The sequence below is a fragment of the Crotalus tigris genome, unplaced genomic scaffold (genome assembly GCF_016545835.1).
Source record: "Crotalus tigris isolate CLP2741 ecotype Arizona unplaced genomic scaffold, ASM1654583v1 scf7180000024338.4412243, whole genome shotgun sequence".
Classification (NCBI taxonomy): Eukaryota; Metazoa; Chordata; class Lepidosauria; order Squamata; family Viperidae; genus Crotalus; species Crotalus tigris.
The window spans coordinates 579333-600493 of record NW_024100508.1 but is presented as its reverse complement, the minus strand read 5'-3'; the positions used below and the strand labels follow the sequence as shown (position 1 = coordinate 600493).

At 34.6% G+C, this 21161-nt stretch overlaps 1 long non-coding RNA gene across 1 annotated transcript in view; it reads right to left on the bottom strand.

Annotated features, from left to right (window-relative positions):
* Positions 1–3023: 3023 nt before the first annotated feature.
* LOC120300092 overlaps positions 3024–21161 on the bottom strand; it is an 86832-nt gene continuing 68694 nt past the window's right edge. The window contains exon 3 of the long non-coding RNA XR_005554545.1: positions 3024–3169. This is a non-coding gene — a long non-coding RNA (uncharacterized LOC120300092). The remainder of the gene's footprint in view (positions 3170–21161) is intronic.

Here is a 21161-nt window from a genome sequence, read left to right as displayed (position 1 = left end):
AGTATGATAATTAATTGGATGGAATTTGAAGTTTGTGTAATGAATTGAAAGGATTTTTCTTTTTTTCTTTTTTTTCCTTTTCTCTCTTTCTTAATTAAGTTAGTTACAATTATATACATATGTGTTTTTTGTTGTTGTATGGAAATTTGTTTGGAAAAAAGAACCTTGGCTTTATGGTTGATAAGATATGATAATTAATTGAATGGAATTTGAAATTTGTGTAATGAAGTGAAAGGAATTAAGGTTTAACATTGTTTTTTTAATTAAGTTAGTTATCATTGGAAGAAGAAATGAATGAGATTGATGATGAAAAGAGGGCTGAGAGAGATTAAGAACTTTAATATACTTGGTAGAGATATTTGAAGTGATAATTTGTTGATGTAAAACAATATTTAATTATGGTAATTCTAAATTGATAAAGCTTTAAAACAGGTTGAGTAGTAATAGAAATTTAAGCTAGAAATGGAATATATTAAATCTATTATGTTATCTGTAAGAAATAGAGAGATGATAGTGAATGTATTAAGTTGAGCTGTTTTTGTATGTTATTTTTCCCTTGGAATGTTTGTTTACCCAAACCATGGTGTATCTTAAATACTTTTTGTTAAAATTAAAAAAAAAACAATAAAATATATTCCCCCCCCAAAATAACACAACTGCAATTCTTATATCTGTTGATGCAAAACAATGTCTTGTTAATCAGGGAGTCTTTTCTCAAATGAGATTCCGTGACAAGTAAAACTCCTTAGTGACATTTGTCTTTTCAGGTTGACAAATGCTCTTTTAGTGTGAGATTATATTCAGAAATCCAAATGTTTTTAATGTTTGACTTTATGAAAAGAGGGACCAACAATAGTGTTGGAATGAAGAGCTGACAAATAGATTGTCTCTTTGTAATTCCTGTTTAGACAAGGAAAGGAGATTGCCCACAAGTGTTCCAGACAGTTGCTCCTCACAAGGAGACGGAAAGACAGTGGTCTTTGGCAGGTTTAGAAGTTTGGGAGAAGGGAATAATCATTTCATTCAAACTCTAGTTGGTGCCTCTGAAAGGACAATGGTTTTGCACACTTTTAAAATCACTTTAAGAAATAGCTTGTTAACTGCTTTTCAGCTATTAGGAATCTAATTTTTACATCAGGTAAGTTTACTTCAGTCATTAGTAAAAGAAGTTTTAAATGTAGGTTTAAGGCAGGGGTGTCAGCTCGCAATGTCACATGACGTGTCGCGACGTATCGCTACTTTTTTTCCATTGCTGGCAATGGGCTGGGCACAGTTTTGGCATGATGCATTTGGCCCACAGACTGGCAATTTGACACCCCTGGTTTAAGGGCTCAATTTTTGTTTAAAGTAACAGAAAAAAAATGATTAAAACTTTGATTTTAGAAAGTTACAAATGGACTAAAGTTCAAGAAAAAAATTGAAATAAGATTTTGGAATAAAAATCTAGATTGTCAAACATTCTTATAATTGTATTCTTGTTGCAAAAGTAATTGGTAATGCTGTTTTCGGGGAAAAGCAAAAGTGTGAAGTCCAAAGCTTTATATCTACCCTGTATGCTTCATTGAAATAAGTAAGTTTAACTATTTTGAGAACAGATTCTACTTAAAATACATGGAGATGAAGCTTCCAAACCTTATGCCCAAATTATATTGGTAAAATCTGACTACATTCATAAAGTGAACACTTAAGAGAACAAATGGATCCAAGCAAATAATTAGTATGCTCTATTTCCTAAAAATGGATCCGTTATCTTTTCTGTCTCTCTTTCTCTCACATAATACAGATAGAGAATTACCCAAACGAAGCACAGTGTGTCTTTTTTGATATTAATTTGGCAGATTTCATATACCTATTATCCCAGTTGTTGCACATCATTAAGAAAACTCTCATTCATTGATGAGAGGACCAAACAGCTATGGCTTCCAAATATGTTTACTTTGCTAACTTCATTTTAGCTATTTATAATTTAAATACACAGCATGTTTTTGCTTTAAAACAAAGGGTCTTTGATAAGGAATGGTGGAAATATTAAATTGGATCAATATACCTTCCTTTGCATTCATACCTTGGCTTTTTTATTATCTGGGTTTTCTCTGAAAGGTGAATTAGATGGAATTGAAAAAAGCAGAATCTCACACTTATGCTCTTATGTTTTATTATTTATTTAACAAACATTACAAGCAATGAATCTGTTAGTGTCTCTGAACTATTCGTAGGGCAATGTCATTCTCTAGAAGCTTATATTCATGCCTTCCTGACTACCTGCTGACTCAAAATCTCTTTTATTCCGATTCAATGAATATGGAAAATCTGGAAGTATTGGATTGTGCAAAGAAGGTCTGTTTGTTTTTAATCTTTGAGTGAAACTAGAGTGATACAGGTGATTACAAAACTCTTTTTGCTTCAAATTCCCCCTTTGCTGATGTTTGATGTGCAAATTGATGCTAACACTACAAACAGAAATCCAGTATTAAATGACCTTTCTAGGTCCTCTAGTTATAGTTCTCTTTGTTTACATCTTTTTAAATCAAGTAAGCACACAGGAAGAAGACAGAGAGATGTGTCCATCTTAACTTTTGACGTAACTATCAGATGGGTTATTAGATATAAACTGCAAGTTTTTTGTAGCTTCTTACTGCCACCTAGTGATTGCCCAGATTTTTATAGACCAGCTCTTAATAGTTTAAGGTAGCAGAGGGTAAATTAATGACAACACTGAATTCAAGATGGAATTGCAATCAAATTTTTAGACATGTTATAAAAGTTATATTGTATGCATTTATGTCTGTTTATATATATGTAAGCATTCATTCATTCATTCATTCATTCATTCATTCATTCATTCATTCATTGAAAAGCAGAGAAATTTGGGACCAACTGACATATCAAAGAAAATCCATTGAAATTGATACTGCAGTACTGATTCTTCTGTAGTTATTTTCTTGCTAGACTTAAATGCAAATGGCAAAAAGACAAAATACATAAATTAACATAATTATGTCTAAATGAAACTGATACTAAAGGAATTTTCACTTGCCACTCTTCATTTTTCTTCCTGGGAAGGAGATTCCATTTGCAGTGCCAATATTCAAACTTGAATTTTAAACCCAATCTGATATTTGCAGTGAGGATTTTAATCTTAGGCATTCCACACCAGGAGAATTTTAGCCTGTGGATGTAAAGAAGCATTTTAGTCAGATCTTTTATTTAAAATTCCAGCATCATGCAATTAAACTCTTCAACATTTTATTGCTATGGGGACAAATATGTGAGCTTGGCATACTCTTATTTATTCACCCAGAAGTTCTCTCTCTTCCACACTATAATTGCACATCGTTCAAGGTTCTTCTTTACATTCCATACACACTGTGCATTCATTTGATTTTGTAATTTTGGGATTTGATGCACTGAGTTCAAAAATAAAATAAATTTGTATTCATAGGACCAACTATTAGTAACTTAGTGTACATGGTTGTAAGCATCTCTCTTAATCTCTCATACCATTAGATAAAACAATCTCCACACTAGAAATTATAGATTAGCTGCCTAGTATATTTGTTTATCTGTCCGTCCATTCTTCCATCCCTCCATCCATCTCTCCATCTATTCAACTAAAATAGCTTCAGTTAGTGTAGTTCAGGGGTGTGAAACTGCTGGCCCATGGGCCGGATGCATCATAGCGAAACCGCACGCACCACATTGCCAGCAATGGCAAAAAAGTCATGACACATCACATGACATTGCGAGTTTGACACCCCTGGTGTAGTTTGTGATCACAACAGACAATTATAGAGGGGGATAAGAGTAGTGTCCTACCTGGTTGGGTTCATGGATTGTACAAAGTATTAACAACATATTATTAATCTGAGCAAAGCACTTCTCATTATTGTTCTCCTTATTGTTTTGTCTTTTGTTTGTGTGGTTGCTTCAAAAGCTGTCCCAGGTCTATTATGCACATGAGATCCTGCATTGGTCCTTTGTTTCTCTCAAAGCTGATCTGAATTTACCTCTTGCATCATCATCAGAACTGGCTGGCAACTATTTCCATTGTTCACTCATTCTGAAAGCAACTTCCACCCATGTTTGCCTGCTTGGGTTCAATCAATCAATCAATTAGAATAGAACTGGAAGGGATCTTGGATGTCTTCTAGTCCAGGGGACCCCAACCCCTGCTCCGTGGACCAGTACTGGGCCGTGGCATACCAGCAACTGGTCCGCACAAACAAGCAAAGCCCCATCTGTGGGATGCAGGTAGCACACAAAGCCATGCACCCTCCAGTCCACAGAAAAACCTCTCTTCATGGAACTGGTCTCTGATGCCCAAAAGGTTGGGGACTTCTGTTCTATCCAACCCCCTGCTCAAGTAGGAGTCCCTATACCATTTCAGACAAGTGATTGTTTAATCTCTTCTTAAAAAGCTTCACCGAGGAAGCACCTATAACTTCTTAAGGCAAGCTGTTCCACTGATTAATTGTCCTCACTGTTAGGAAGTTTCTCCTTAGTTCCAGGTTGCTTCTCTCTTGATTAGTTTCCCTCCATTGTTTCTTGTCCTGCCTACAGGTGATTTGGCAAATAAGTGAACCTCCTCCTCTTTGTGGCAATCTCTCAAATATGGGGATACTGCTATCATGTCACCCTAGTCCTTTTTTTCTCTAGAGTAGCCAAACCCAAATCCTGCAATCATTTTTCATATGTTTTAGTCTCCAGGCCTTTAACCATCTTAGTTGCTCTTCTTTGCACTTTTTCCAAAGTATCAACATATTTTTTGTAACGTGGTGACCAAAACTGGATGCAGTATTCCAGGTATGGTCTTACTAAGGCTTTATAAAGCAGCACTAATATTTCATGTGATTTTGATTCTATGCCTCTGTTTATACAACCAAGGATTGTATTAGCTTTTTTGGCTGCTGCCACACACTGCTGGCTCATATTTAATTGATCGTCCACTAGGACTGCAAGGTCCCTCTCACAGTTACTGCTTTTGAGCCAGATTTTGCTTTATCTGTACTTGTACTTTTGGTTTTTCTTGTCTAAGTGTAAAATCTTACTTTTCTCCACATTAAATTTCATGTTGTTGGATAGGGGCCATTGATCAAGCCTATTAAGATCTGTTTGGATCCTGAGCTTGTCTTCTGGGGTGTTGGCTATTCCTGCCAGCTTAGCGCCATCTGAAAATTTGATGAATTCCCCATCTATTCCCTCATCTAAGTCATTTATGCAAACAGTGAAAAATATTGGGCCTAAGATGGAACTCTGTAACATCCCACTGCTTACTTCCCTCTGTGTATATGTAATTTACCATTAAGGATGACTCGTTGAGTACAGTTTGTCAGCCAGTTACAAATCCATCTGGTGGTGATGCTGTCTACTGTATCCCACATTTTTCTAACTTACCAAGATGCAGATCTACTTTGTCTACTTTGTCTAATGTCTTGCTGAAATCTAAATATACTATGTCCACAGTATTTTACTGGTCTACTAATTTAGTCACTTTGTCAAAGAATGAAATAAGATTGGTTTGGCATGATCTATTTTTAACAAGCCCATGCTGGCTTTTAATTATAGTTTTATTTTTTTCTAGATTTTCACAGATCTGTTTTTTGATTTTCTTTTCCAGCATCTTCCTAGATATTGATGTTAGGCTGATTGGTCTGTAGTTTCCTGGGTCTGTTTTTTTCCTTTTTTCCCTTTTAGAAAAGATGGGAACCACACCAGCTCTTTTCCAATCTTCAGGTAATTCCCCAGTGTTCCAGAATTTTGGAAAAATATGGTACAATGGTTCTGAGATAACATCTGCCAGTTCCTTCAGAACTCTGGAATGTAAATCATCAGGTCCTGGTGATTTATATTTGTCAAGATCAGATAGGTATTCTCTAACCATTTTCTTGCTTATTTTAATTTTTATTTCTAGTCTGTCTTTTGCAGGTTTTTAGTAGATTGAGCTATAGTTTCTTTTTGTGTGAAGACTAATACAAAGTTAAGCAGCTCTGCTTTCTGTCTACTGCCTGTTACCTCCTTGCCATCTTCTCTCTTAAGTGGACCTACTGCTTCCTTGATGTTTTTTACTGTAGTAGCAGTAGGTCCATTTAAGAGAGAAGATGGCAAGGAGGTAACAGGCAGTAGAGAGAAAGCAGAGCTGCTTAACTTTGTATTAGTCTTCTCACAAAAAGAAACTATAGCGCAATCCACCAAAAACCTGTAAAAGACAGACTAGAAATGAAAATTAAAATAAGCAAGAAAATGGTTAGAGAAAGAAACCTTTTTATTATTGAAAGAAATTTTTTTATTATTATTATCTTTGACTTTTGTTGCAAGGCTTTGTTCATTCTGAGCCTTAGCTTTCCTGACTTCATCTTTGCAGATTCAGGCTATATGCTGGTATTCTGCCTTAGTTATGTGTTCCTCTTTCCATTTTTCACTTTTCTTTCTTATTGAATATTGAATGATCCCGTCTATTTGGGCTAGAGTGCTTTCGTTGGCTGCAGCGTAACATTGACAATTTATTGGGTACTTTGCAAAAAATAAACAATGACTTATTCAAGTGCACCCATGTTTAATTCTTATAACTTCTATTTTTGTCCTATTATAACAGAACAGTCAGTAACATTATAGCAATGCAGCACTGATATTGTTGATTCCATGCACAGTAGGAACTTGCTCTATTTTTGCTTTTCATACTGCTTTTCCCCCAAACTTCCACTTTTCTTTCTGTTTCTTTATGTCTTCTTTTTTTCGTTTCCTAATAAGTGCGGTTTCACCATTTATTGATTTTTTTTTTCAGCTACTCTCAGTTTTCAAATAGGACAACTATGAGATATTTGGGGCGAGAGTGAAAACCTTGATGTGTTAGCTTTGTAAATATATATTTAATTTAACTTGGCATGTTTATTATTATGATTATTAGCCCAAATCTACCGCAGAATAAAGGCCTCTTCACTGAAGATTAATCTAAGATTAATGTAATCTATCATATCAATCCAGTGATGTCTTCCTGCTTTTAATACAGTACTTTAACTACTAAATCATTATACCATATTCTTTCTATGTGTCTATATGTCTCTGTCTATACTAGAAAAAAAAGAGATAGAAGAGAGGACTAGAAATCAAGGAATTTTGGCACATCTTTCCCATTATCCTAGACATTTGTTGACATGTAAAGAGATATACATTAAATGTAAGAGATATAGAAAGACTGTGGAGCTGCCATATTCAAAATCTTACTGGCATCTCTCCCTTTTGTTAGAACAGTGGGAGTGATGGAGGGCTTCATGCCCAAAAGGAGGAATGTTCCTCTTTGTATACATGGGCCATTCTCTTCCTAGAAAACAAAGAAGATTGTAACAGATCATAGGAGGGACCACAGGACTGAAGGACAGCTTAAAATATAAGCAGAAATACCCTGATAAGCAAAAGCAATTCTACGGTAAAGAGACAGAACCATATATATAAGCCAGGGTCAAGCAGGGTGATACATTCAGTTTTTGAATTATCAGAGGCTACAGTGAAATTCTGACTGGAAATAAATGGATCCAGGAAAAAAGTGGAATTTGATTTAATTAGATTTAGATCAATATCGTATATATAATTATCCTTCTGTATTCAGTTCCTTTTCTTTTCATTTCACATTAAATATTATAGTTCAGAGGGAACTTGAAGGATTTCTTGTGTTGGGCCCAAGTCTTGGAGAGGAATATGTTTCTCTGGATTGCTTGTTGTATGCCAAAACCAATTATATTTTAATACCCCACTGTGTTACAGAAAGTGTCACACACAATTGTTTTCATAACAAACAAAACAAAAGCTAAAAAAATTGGTCATTCTAGAAGTAATAATTGATTAAGAGGGTGATTAAAAATGTAATGTTTTGTTAGTTTCCTGTGCATCAGAATGGAAATATTGAAGTTTTAATGGCCTTTGAAACATAACTATCTTCTTACCAAAAATGACATTAGCAGTTCTCTTTTCTAATATTGAAAATGGATAGACCCTTTGATGTAATCATCAGTGCAGTTAATGGTGGCAATATTTTCCTTGCCCACAATAGGATTTCATTCGTTCTATAGTCTTTTTTAAATCTATCATTTCACCATGCTATATTGTTTTATTTTTGTAGAAGGTTTGGAATTGGAGATGGGGGAGGGCAATTCTTTATATAGACAATAATTCCTAGTTCAGTGACATTTCCATTATCAGCAGTTGCAGATTATTATTTACTTTTCCTACATTTTCTGTCAACCCTTATCGGCTACAAGATAGTCTCTCATTTGGCCTGACCTTGGGTTCTGTCAGCCAGTAAAATATAATATGAAAGAAAGGCAAAACAAATCACCTTACTTATTTCTGCAACTAATTTAAATAATGCACAACACTACTTCACATGTGTTGATTCAAATGTTTGATATTTAATTTAAAGCTCATAATCACAAGAGGAAGTTGACTTCATATGGCACAAATAAAGATATCACTTAGCCTTGATCTTCATTCTATAATGTTTACAGTTTTGCCAGGGTTGGGCTATTAAATAAATTCAACATAATTTTGACAATTATGGAGTTTACAAAATGATTAAAACTACTCTGTAACTTTAATAGTATTTTTTAAATTTAAACCATTAGGCATTTTTATCTTTGTTAAATTTCACAGTAATATATATATATATATATATATATATATATATATATATATATATATATATATATAAGAATATATTGCAACCTATAAATAAAATATTATTTGTTGTAGAGTGACTGGCCACTAAAGAGCATCAACAGTTACACAGAACTTTTAATTTTTGCTGCCACTAGCCATCATATGGATTTTTGAAGTCAAATTTTGTATCATCATCATTATATTAATATTCTCCTTTATTGCTGTATAACCTCTGGATTCTTTGCTGCTAAAATTGGAATGCATTAAGTAAAGACATTACATTTCCTTTATTAGAAATGTCCAAGATGTATATCTAAGAATAAGAAGATCCTGATTATCACAGTTATACTATTCTGTGGAATGACTGTCCCTAAGATTAGTACAATTTTGAGCAAATGCGCAATGATCAAAGGCATTGTCCCTCCTGTACAACAAACATTTTGGCATATTTACTCCTAAAGAAAAAATTATCATGCAGAAGTGTGAGTAAGATTGCATCTACTGGCCTTTCCTATAAGTCTATTGCCCAAGAATTCTTAACCAAGTATGTGACCTACAAAAGTATATATATGAAAACATAATGGATCACATTGAAAAAACAAAAATATTTGTATTAAAGCTCTTAACCCAAATCCTGATTAAACTCTTTCATTATTATAAAGTTGAGAAATCTAGAATCTCCTGTTTAGCCAAGGGTAGTAAAGTATTTATAGGTAGTCCTTGACTTACAACCATTCATTTCGAGACTCTTTGAAGTTGCAGTGCCTGTTTTGATCATTTTTACTAGTTTCCATGTTTCCAGCTATAAAGGAATAATCAGTAAAAAAACTACTACTATGGAGAAGATTCTTTCTGCAGCTTTCCCCCCCATTTCACTAAGTCTGACTTGAAATAGCCTGTTTTTATTAGGAAGGCTGAAAGGAGAAAAAAATGTGATGATATTTTCAGGGTTGGAGCATGCAAAATGCTTGCAACTCATCTTACTATAAATACGGTCGCAAAAAATACACAAATACGTGCATTTATTTATTTGCTTGTTTGTTTTTAAATCACAGTTATAGGCCACCCAGATTCACAATATCGTAGGAATACTGTGCACAGAATGTGTACTACAGAAGATTGGACTGTCAGTTTGGGGCAATCCAAACTGATAAAATTGCTTAGATATAAAATTTTGCATCTGGTGCTATTAGAAACTACTGGAAGCAGCTGTACTAGCAAAATGATGTAGCAGCATTGTGCAAATGCCCAGGAAGAGAAGAGAATGATGGTCAAGACATCACTAATTAATTATTTTCAGTTTCTATAAAACCACATAATAATATCAACTAGTATGCTGCCCAACTCTCAAAAGATGCTAGATAGCTCATAACAAAGAAATTATAATAAAATAAAACAAAAAATAAAGATAAAAGATGGTAAGTGCAATGAAACAAGGTCTCACTGTCCCATGCCAAGTGTGTGTGTGTGTGTGTGTGGGGGGGGTGTCATCCAGGACTTGGGAGTAACCTCATTCCAGAGAGCAGGCCCAACTACAAAGAAAGCCACTTCTGGAATCCTGAGCAATGTCATTGTTTAATTGAAGGAACTTGGACCATGCCAACTCTGTAGAATTTACATGGCTGGCCAGATGTTATTGGATACTGGTAGCAAATAACCAGGCCATAACTGAGTGACTATTAAATGAATAGTTAAATATATTATTTCTGCCACTTCCTTGTTCATTGTCTTTTCTGGATCCCCTAAGATGTTCTGATTGGTAACATTTTTGCATGTGTTTGTGGGGACACACTTTTTTTTTTCAAAAATGTCTCCTCTTTATGTTCTATCTATCTTCTAAAGACCCATAGCCAGTTATACGATGACATTATAGAAAGGCTTGGATTGGGTAATTAAGTGGAAAAATGAGACTGTTAATTTTAAATTTTAGATCAAACACAGATAAAATCATATAATTGAAAATCAACATTTTTCCAGTTGAGATTTAGGAGTGCGATGTAAGGATGCTCTGGAATCTATAAAAATAGGGTTTGGGGATCATGAAGTCATAACCTGAAGGTTTGTCATCTGAGTCATGGACAAATGCTACTAATTTCAAATGATTCTGTGACTATGATGCCTATGAATGGATCTTTATATGTTGAGAATAATCAAAATCAGCAAAATACTTGAACAGCTGATTTCCCTTGGAATTTTGATGCTTCACACTAATCCCCTTTAAAGTTTATATTTAGGAATCAGATGCAACATATTTCAAATATTTGAATAAACGGTCATTGTTATTGTTTTATTTATTCTATCTATTCAAATAAAATATGTGAGAGCTGCCAATTTAGTTTTGGCAGACAATATTTAACTGGAGTCGAGACAAAGAAGTTAGATTTTCTGTATAGGGTTGCCAGTTTTCTGTAAAGCTTCCACTGGTTGGTGCCTGGGAATTTTAAGGCTGGGAGGAATGCCAAAGAAATATTTAAAATATTTTAAACTACTATATCTAGGAGAAACTACTATTTAGTTTCATTTTAAAATCTAAGAAACTAGGGATAACAGCAGTCTCTAAACAAAGTTACAGATGTTGGGAAAGATGGCCATGAGATTAAATTTTGTGCTGTCACTTTTCAAACATCCCTTTTTAAGGAACATTAGCTCTGTTCCTGAATTCACTGATAACAATATAGTCAAATGTAAACTTTAGCTTAAGATAACTTATGTTAAATCCTGATTCAGTCATAAATATCGTTGGATATATTTAGGGTATCTACTGCTTCCTTAACCCCAAAGCTGCTTTCTCAAGAGGCAACTGGACTTTGTTTTTCCTTGAAGATGTTTTGCTTCTCATCCAAGAAGCCACATCATCATCATCATCATCATCAATTTTACTTCTTGAGCACAGGTGCCTTTCAGGGCTGCATTCTAAGTCTGCTGCTGTTCACCCTGTTGACCCATGACTGTTGTGCTAGGTTTGCTACTAAACATATTGTGAAGTTTGCAGATGATACAACATTAGTGGGCCTTATTCATAATGACAAAGAGGGTCCTTACTGCAAGGAGGTTGAGAGTTTGGTGAACTGATGTAAATAAAACAGCCTAATTTTAAATACTGGAAAAAGCAAAGAGATCATTGTTGATTTCAGAAAAGGCAGGCACAGCCACACTTCTCTGTGCATTAATGATTCACCTGTGGAGATGGTTACCAGCATCAAATTCCTGGGTGTGCAGTTAACAAGTAGGCTGGCTTGGTCACTCAACAGCAAGACACTGGTGAAGTGGGCACAGCAGCAGCTGCATTTTCTGCATTACATGAGAAAAGCACATCTTCTTTCCCCAATCCTTACCACTTTCTACAGAGTGACGATCAAGAGCATCCTGTCATACACAATCTGGTTTAGAAGCATAACTGTTTCAGACAGGAAGGCAGTTCAGAGTGGTGAGGATGGCTGAAAAGATTATTGGCAGTTCCCTCCGTTCCATCCAGGTCATACACATAAGTGTTGCTTAAGCAGGGTCCGTAGGATTGTCTGGGACACTACACATCCTCTTCACGACCTGTTTTCCTTGTTACCTTCTGGGAGGAGGTTCCATGGTATCCAAAGCAGAACATCCAGATTCAGTCACAGTTTTGTTCCATACAGTATTAACCTCGTGAACTAAAGCTTCCTCCTTCCGTTATGTATTGAAGATGGACAGTGATTAATACTTATATGTTACTTATATGTAAGGGTGTATGTCTATACATATGTTGTATATAGTATGTTTAAATGTGTGTTATGTATGTGTACACTTTGAAAGCAACTAAATTTCACTTTTAATGTGTGCTATTGTGCCCACAGTAAAAATGACAATAAAGGTTATCTATCTATCTATCTATCTATCTATCTATCTATCTATCTATCTATCTATCTTCTATCTTACTTTGTTATTGCACAAATATGAGTTTGCAGACCATTCCTTCCTTTAAGGGAATTGTCTGTACTTGAACTCATACATATCAATTCCAGGTTCAAGGCTCAAGTTAGATTTCATCAATATAATGTTTCAGTCTTAATTACTGACACATGGGGACCAGACCGGTCCACCAATTTCACTCCTCTTGGAAATGGGGCTGGAACTGGGGCAGACTAATGTTGGATTTTTTTTTTTTTTTTTGCATTACCACTTTTTGTGCCAACCACTTGGAGATGTACTATTCTCAGTTGTGCAATTCTGATTTTCCCAAAGAATCTTTGTTTTTTGGGGGGAGAACATTAAGTATTACTGCTGAATAATATTGCTGCTACTAAACAGGAAAAGGGACAAGTTAGACCCTTAATTTCTAATACCAAAGCTTAGTTTGTTTTTCCAGTGGTAGAGAGATCAAGTTTGTCCAAGGATGCTTAGAGCTTGGTCAGATAATGGGTCAAATCTGAACTACAGCTAAAAAAATAAAAGTTACTAATTCAGAATAGAGAGGAATAGTTGTTACAGTTATCACTGGACCTCAACAATTTATTTTACTCCTTCTGAGAACAGGGGCTAGTAATTAGCATTAGATGTTTCTTGAGTTTCCCCAGAGCAGATACAAAGCTAAATCTTAATGCTGAGTGAACAGCCTGGCTGCAAATGTGTACAGCTGTTGTCAGGAAGGAAACTGACCAAGCTGAGAATGGCCTTTCAATGCCAGTGTCAGTTCAATTAATGGAAGAGGACAGAGGCTCAGTTTTCACAGTATGCTATGTTGTTGGAGTTCAATAAAGTTTATAAGGGGGGGGGGTAATAATCCTCCTAACTCTATGGGCTGACACTTTTACTTCTTGTCAATAAAATACATTTACTTTGTGTCTTGCAATATATTTACCTGTCTATCAAAAGGATAATCCTTTAAATCATTAATCCAAAAATTGTTGCCAAGTTAAAACCTAATAGTTAAATATACATTATTTGGAATTTTCTGGATCATTCCACTAAAGAAAGACAAGCCAAAGCAAAAGAAATGGGGAAGAGGGTGGAGGACTGAACTCCTGGCTATAAAAACCAGGGTTTAAATGCACTGGGCATCGCATCATAAAAATAAACCATGCAAAGATATTTTTCTAGATGCACAATGCACTGATCCAATACAGGACTAATCCTATGGGCTTGGGCTAGGCATTAAGTTTAATTCAGCACCAAACAAATGGGCAGGCACAAAATAAGACTTTTCATAAACATGTATTGGGGTTAAGGATTTGGTTGTAAGTAGGTGGTTGGTTATGTTCAAATGATGAGAATGTATTAGGAATAGCATTTAGTAATTGCCTGACATTGCCTGAAGTAATCCAAATTTCTGAGATGCTTCCCAAAGGGTCAACCAACTATGCTAGTCCGCCTGGGGCCTTAGAAAAACCTAGTGATGAGACACTTCACCGGATTCTTTTCCCCAGTGGAAAGACAACAATCCTTCTTCAGGTGCATACCAAGCCCGCAATTAGGGAAACAAATGGAAAAGAATTTACTTTTCAAAATAGCATGTGAAGGTTTTTTTTATTTTTAAATAAGAGGAAGATATGTTCAATGGTTCAACCAATTTCTGCAATGGTTCAACCAATTTCTCACTAGGCACCTTGTTAGACAATCTAGAGTGATTGTGTTGTTTTTTCTTCATCATGTTATTTCTGCCCTAAATAAAGATATAGAAGCCTGAGAGATTTCAGTGATTTATTGTGCTCAGTCCTTGAAGCTATTCAGCTGAAAATTTGGCAGGATTAGTGTCCTTTAAATGTCTATCATCCCTGCTGTTTTCACCCCATTTTCCAGAAAGGAAGCAGCTTCAGATATTTGGAACTGTTTCTATTACAGCCTATGAATTATTCTATTTTCCCATCTCAATTTGGAAGAAATTTGAATCAAATCATGGTCTCTCCACATCTCATATTCCCCTTCTGATTCAGCTAATGACTGATTTTCATAGGCCTGACTTTAATATCTGCAACAAAGTGAAATGTTATTTAAAATTTGCTTCACCATCAGATTAAATAAATGAAAATACCCAGATTTAATAGCCTTCTTTCCAGCATCACCAAAGGCAACAGCACAATCTTAATTGTTATGTATGGGGCAATATAGTCATTAACACCTTGCCGCCACCTTGCAGTTCACTTAAAAAATTAACAACAGAGAGTAAAATTGCAACAGGCACTTTACACTGAATATTATGTTCACGATTCTTACAAACAAGTCATAATTCTTTGCTGAATGTTTCTTAGTGTAACTCTCAATATAGGAAAAAGTAAATAGGGTATTGTGAGCAACAGACTTTTGTGAAAGCAGCTATGTTAGAACACCAGTGTGCCTAATGAATTAGTTCTGTCTGCTTTGCTCATATAACTATCACCTGCACCAAGCCTCAAGCAATTACACTAGTGAAAAGGGAAAAGCAACAGCAGGAACAGCTTATTCTTGCAGGGCATAAGTGGAGCAGGTGTTACTTCAAGGGGTGTGACTTGGGTTGCTAGTCCTATGGTCCCTATTGAGAAAATGATGTAACTCGTATACTGTCTGCCAAGATCCTTAGAGGGTTTTTTCCCTCTGCAAAATTGAAGTAAATCTTTTCATTTCCTAGGCTGATAAGATTCTTCCTCATCTGGGAAACTTGGGTTGTCAGCTGGGGAACAGTAATAATGTAGAGAAATGTTTTGCACATACAAGCATTCAGGCTTCCATGTCAAGCTGTGGAATGATCATGCTGGAGGAGTCCAAATCAAGGCTTATGAAAAATGGTTACAGGAGATGAGAAGGAAAAACAAAATCAAAGAAGGTGCATTTGACCATTTACATCCTTCCTTCTTCATCTCATGCTATGAATATTTAAAGATCCTTCTGCTTTTGAATTGTTTCTCTCTTTTTATGGGCACCCTCTCCTTGCAATCTGTGGCTCTCCACACCCTTGGCTGTGGTTCCCACACTCTTCTTCTGTAGAAGAAAGACTACTTAGGCATGAAATTATCAATGCATATGCCACTTTTCCTCACTCCCTCCTTGTCAATGTGTCCTGATATTCAGAGCAGTGCATGCACTCTAAAAGTTTTCCAAAGCTAATTCTGTAATCCATTAGCAAAGCTTAAATAGTGAAGAAGATGCTGAAAGCTTTTCTAGCTAATACAAAAATGTCCTTTTTTCAGATAGTTGCAATAAGAATTCTTAATGATTAGGAAAAATGACAGAAGTCTATAGAAACAAATTGTTTTAGTGATTTAAAGGTTAGCAAAAGACCTATATATCATTAAAGCTTACCTCACCATCTTGGATCACTTATATCCTTATATTAGGTCCTAACAATGCTGTGGCTACAGAATCAATTGCAAAACACAGAGTGTCTTATTCCTTTCTTTTCTAAAAAAAATGAAATAGAAGCTTATTTGAACATTAAGAAAGTAAAGCCCCAGGAAGCATAAATCCAAAATAAATTATATATTTTCCTTCCATTTGTACTGGATAATAATTTAAATTTGGCTTGGTTATTATTAATAAGATATTTAGTCAAATTCAGAGTTTATTTTCATAAGATGGAATAACTTACTTTTAAAAATCACCTATGAGGGGGAACAAATTGGATGTGTCCATCTTTTTATTAGATTTTGAAAATTAAAGTCTGCTGTTGAATCTCTATGTATCCAGACATAGTTCATATGGTGAATTAGAGACACCATCTTCTTTTTCTGCTTGGCTCCTCATCTGTAACAGATAAATCATAGACAGGATACAGCATTTTCTGTACAAGAGGAATCATTTCTGCTTTCAGTGTTGCATTTTAGCAGTCCATTAAGACATAGTGGTAGTGGTAAAAGCTCATTAGAATAGGGTGGGTTGGAAGCAATATTGTAATTATTTTATTTATGAAGCTAGAGAAAATTTCATAGTTTTCATCTGGATGTTTTGTCTTGAAGATGTTTTTCACAAGGATTAATCTCATCTCCTGGGTTTTTTAATGAAATACATGGGAGTAGATTAGCATTTTTGGGTGATTTATAATTAGCTTGCTGATGACATATTAATGACTTCTACTTCCCTTAAGACAACTTGTAGCAATGGTCTTCCTGATAATGTCTCTTTGGAAAATGAAATATATGGATTTGAACTATTTGACTATTAGTCTTTTCCCCTGTTTAGTAGCATCTTTCTATACTTTGGGCCATAATTTTTTTTCTCAGCCTATTGAAAATACCAGTAAACCATACCTTTTTGTATCTGAGCTATGATGTGGTTCCTGGAAGATCAACTTTGTGCCTTAAACAAGCTTCTTCTCCTTCTCTGATAAGCTTTTGACTTTGGCTGATAAGCCAACTACACCCTTCTCTGAAAAAGATAGAATTTGTCATTCCTCTAGTCTAAGCCCACTATTGGATTACAGAAATACATTGTTTGTGAGTTAAAGTACATATAATTTCCCAATGGCTTTTCCAAAGATAACTGATCTAGAGTATGGCAAAGAGAAAATCAATCCTATAGAAGTCATATCAATTTGTCTTTGCTAATTCTATGATTCTGGTTAATAGCTATAAAGTATTCTTTACTCCAGCTCTGTATTTTCTGTTTCAGCACTCAGGTTGATGTGTATATCCTTATCCATCTGGGTTTAAAAATGGAACTTTGTTGTAGTTGGATTTTCTTTCATAGTTTATTTTTTTTTTAATCTTGTACTTGGAGGACTTATTTGTGCTGGAAAGAAGACTAGAATGGAACGGTTTATATACAAATATGACAGATAGAAAGGGTTTCATTTCATGGGCAAGAAAGATAAAGCATTTGAATTCCAAGCTCATGAAAGAGATTGGAGACAACAGTATTAATGGGGTTAATGAGTTGCCAGTAAAACTAAAAAGTCCAAACCATATCCAGACATTTTTCTCCCAGCACTGGGAACTCAATCGTATAGTACAGAACTTTAATTAAATTGGATACTGTGAAGCAGTGGGCTGTTTTATTCATGCATTTCTTGATTTCTTTCACTGAAAGGCCAGAAATGATAGCATGAATCAGACTTTGGTGGAAAATGTTACCAATGTAACATTGTTGGGCTGTGATATAAGAGGCAGTGTTCAGTTTGTCCACTCATCCATTGAAGCAAGAAATCATTTGAATCTGCAATCATGAGCAAAGAGCATGCACTGAGAATCAAATCATGAGAAGCAATTTGCAAATATATATATTTTACCTAATAAAGTCCTTGAGCATAAAAGGAAATATCCATTACTCAAAAGTTCTGACAGGGAATGTTTTCCCCCAGTTATACTTAAGTTCCTTCAGTATTTAAATCTCTCTCTCTCTCTCTCTCTCTTTTTAGAAATGTTTTATTGATTTTTTACAATAACAATCCTTAGTGCCTAGTATACAGCATGTTGTCTTGGTTCATATATTTTGAATTAATTAATATACTAATTATGGAATTACAAAAATTATTTTTGACTGTTAGTTAACTACTATTGATTGTTTTTTCCCAAAATATATGAACCAAGACAACATGCGTTATAAAAATACTATACTGCTTATCTATCTTATGACATTTACCTATAACATCTTTTCTAATTGGTTTATATTTCACTTATATTTATAAAAGTTAATTTGTTAAATCACTACACATCCTATTTTCAAAGTTCTTATTTAAGCTTAATTTCCCCTCAGTATTTCAGTCATTTCTTAGTCCTAATTCTCTTCAATTTAATTTACCTTAAATTTCAAACTTTTCATTCACATACATCATCCCAATATTTTTACATTTTATATATTATGAAAAATACTATATTACTTATGTCTCTTATCCCTCTGATTGTAGGGCCCCTTTATATCCAAAGTTATATGTTCTTTTAACGTTATTCAAACAAATGTTTGCACATGTAATACTCTATCTGGTAGGACGAGTCAAATCTCTTGAATCTGTCTCTGGCCTTCTACTTTTCCTAAATAGCTTTCCAAGTTGATATATTCCACTTTTGTAAATATTGTTCGGAGCGGAGAAGACAGGATGCATAGAATATATGTTTTTGTCTCCCAAACTCCTGGCAGTTCTCCTGGCAGTTCTATAGCCCATTTTGTTAAATCTTCTTTCTTATCCTCAGGTTTATTTTGATGTTTGAATAAAGTATCTTTTCCATTTTTATTGTTATATCAAAGTCTTGTAGGTTTTTTCCTGTTTGTGTTAAATTATAATTCTCTTCATTTGTAGCTTCGCTGATTAAGTCATTTTCTTCTAGTTTATGTTCTGTTATCTGATTTGTTTGTTCATTTTTTATCATCATTTTCTGAGTGTTTTTTGATTGTGAGTTTATATTAGAGATGTGCTCATTTATGTCATCAAAGTTATTTTTGATCTCATGGTTCGAATTTTTTGTCATTTGTATCTGTTGTAACATTACATACATTTTCTTATGGAAAGTATTTGTCTTGTCTTGAAATGTTGCTTCTGTAGATCATTGATATTCCAGGCTAGGCCCTTCAGTAGTAAGTATTAAATGTGGTTTTCTGTCTTTTTTTTTTGATAAGTATGCAATATCCATGTTGTCTTCCCCTTTCAAATAGTCCTTCATCAGTGTCATAGTCTTTATAATTAGCTTTATCAAACCAGCCAAACTCAGAATCCAAACAGCCCAATTTTATATAGTTCTTATCTTTATATATAGTTTTTATAACCCACTGTATTTCAAATTGTCAAGGCATCAGTAAAATCAGTATTTTATAACAGTTCTTTTATTCAGAGAACAGTTGTCAACCAGTCAAAATTGCAATTCAGTATATTTAACCACCTGCAAATTCCCACCTAAAAGATTAGCCCAGTCAAAGTTTTTCTTTTTCTGTAAACAATTCTTGAATTTAGACAACAGTTCAGAGTATTTATTTTCCTTCAGACACTTTTTAATCTTATGGCTGTTCCAGTATGTATTCTTTCTTTGTTCCCACCCAGCTGTCTTTTTGAGGGTTATTAAAGTTCAAGGGAACATATTATTCTTTATTTCTGGGCGTCTTGCCAATTTCTGAGTCAGTGTTGTTAATATTCTATGTTCTAGTTCTCCACTAGGTATCAGTAATTGTTTGTTTTCCAGCTTTTTCAGACAAAAAATTATTATTTATTATTATTTTATAGTTTTATCAAAACCCTTTAAAGTATAATCTTAGCAGTTTTTTTTTAATTTCTAGATTTATCCAGACTGTAGTATTTTAACTTTGGTTTCAATATATTTCTTTCCCCCTTAAAGGTTAATTTGCTGCTTCCGTCTAAGGGAGTGGGGGTGTAGTCTCTCCCTTCACGTTCAGAGGTTTTCTTACTTTGGGGATCTTTCCCAAGGACTTAGTTACAGAGTAGAGGAGAGAAGATCGATACTCTTAACAGTTCCAAGCACGCTGTTCATCATTGTTCTGGTTTGTGCTCTTACACTTCAGCTGCAAGTAGCTTGGGCTAGATGCTGGTGTGTAGCTAGCCTTTCTCCTGTCGGGTTAGAGAATTTCCCCCAGATCAAATGGAACAACTGCCATCATTTTGTGATTATCAGGGCACCCCTCTTCTTTGTCGCCTTTCTGGGGTGACTTCAGACCCATTTAGGGTAAAATCAGCTGTGGGATGCGGCCACATCTATGGCGCAAAAACCAGAAGTCCTAAATGTCTCTTACAGCATATATTTTTAGTCAATATATGATTGATATATTGGCAATTCAAAATTATAAGCAGAGAAAATGACTGCAGAACATTTCAATATGCCAAAAAAATGAACAGTAAGGATTCTAGTATTGGTTTTAATGAAGAACAAAAACCTGTTACAGGGATCACTGAAGAATAGTTATAGTATATACATACATACATACATACATATATATATTGATTGCTGAAAAACAGCTGCATTAGTGATGAAGTTATTTATATTTTCACAATTGTACTTCAAATAAAGCAACTTTCAAGGTCATCCCATCCTCATTTATCATATACAAAAAGAAATGTTGTTTTCCTCTTAGAAAAGAAGATTTTTTTAAAAAAACCTGGATGGATTGGTAGCAGCATTCATTGATTTTGATATATCAGTAAGATTCATATTCACTAAACACAATAGGTTTCCTATGTTGGTGGGGAAAAATACATTTTTTTTGCCATTCATGCAATATCAATATAGTCCTGATGAATTGTGATAGTGATTAAAGTGATATATTCCACTTCCATCTCAAAGATTAATCCAAAATGGGCTCTTAAATTAATAACACTTATTTACTTCATGTCTCCTTCATATCTCTCTAGCATTTCCCACAGTCCAGAGCTATGCTATTTCCAGAGGCAAGAGGCATTCAAATAAAAGGATTGCCTTCAAATTGTTTAGACCTTCAAATTATTCAGATCTTCAAGTAGGTTTGAGAAGAAATCAGCAAGCAGTACAAATGATTGAAAATAAGTGTTAGCCAATATCTGGCTAGCAGAATTCCAAATCAGGTACTGTAAGTCCTCATTTCATCTTCAAAATCAATTATCTGTAGGATGGACAAACTAAGATAATTAGCTTTCAAATTACTGTAGCCAGACC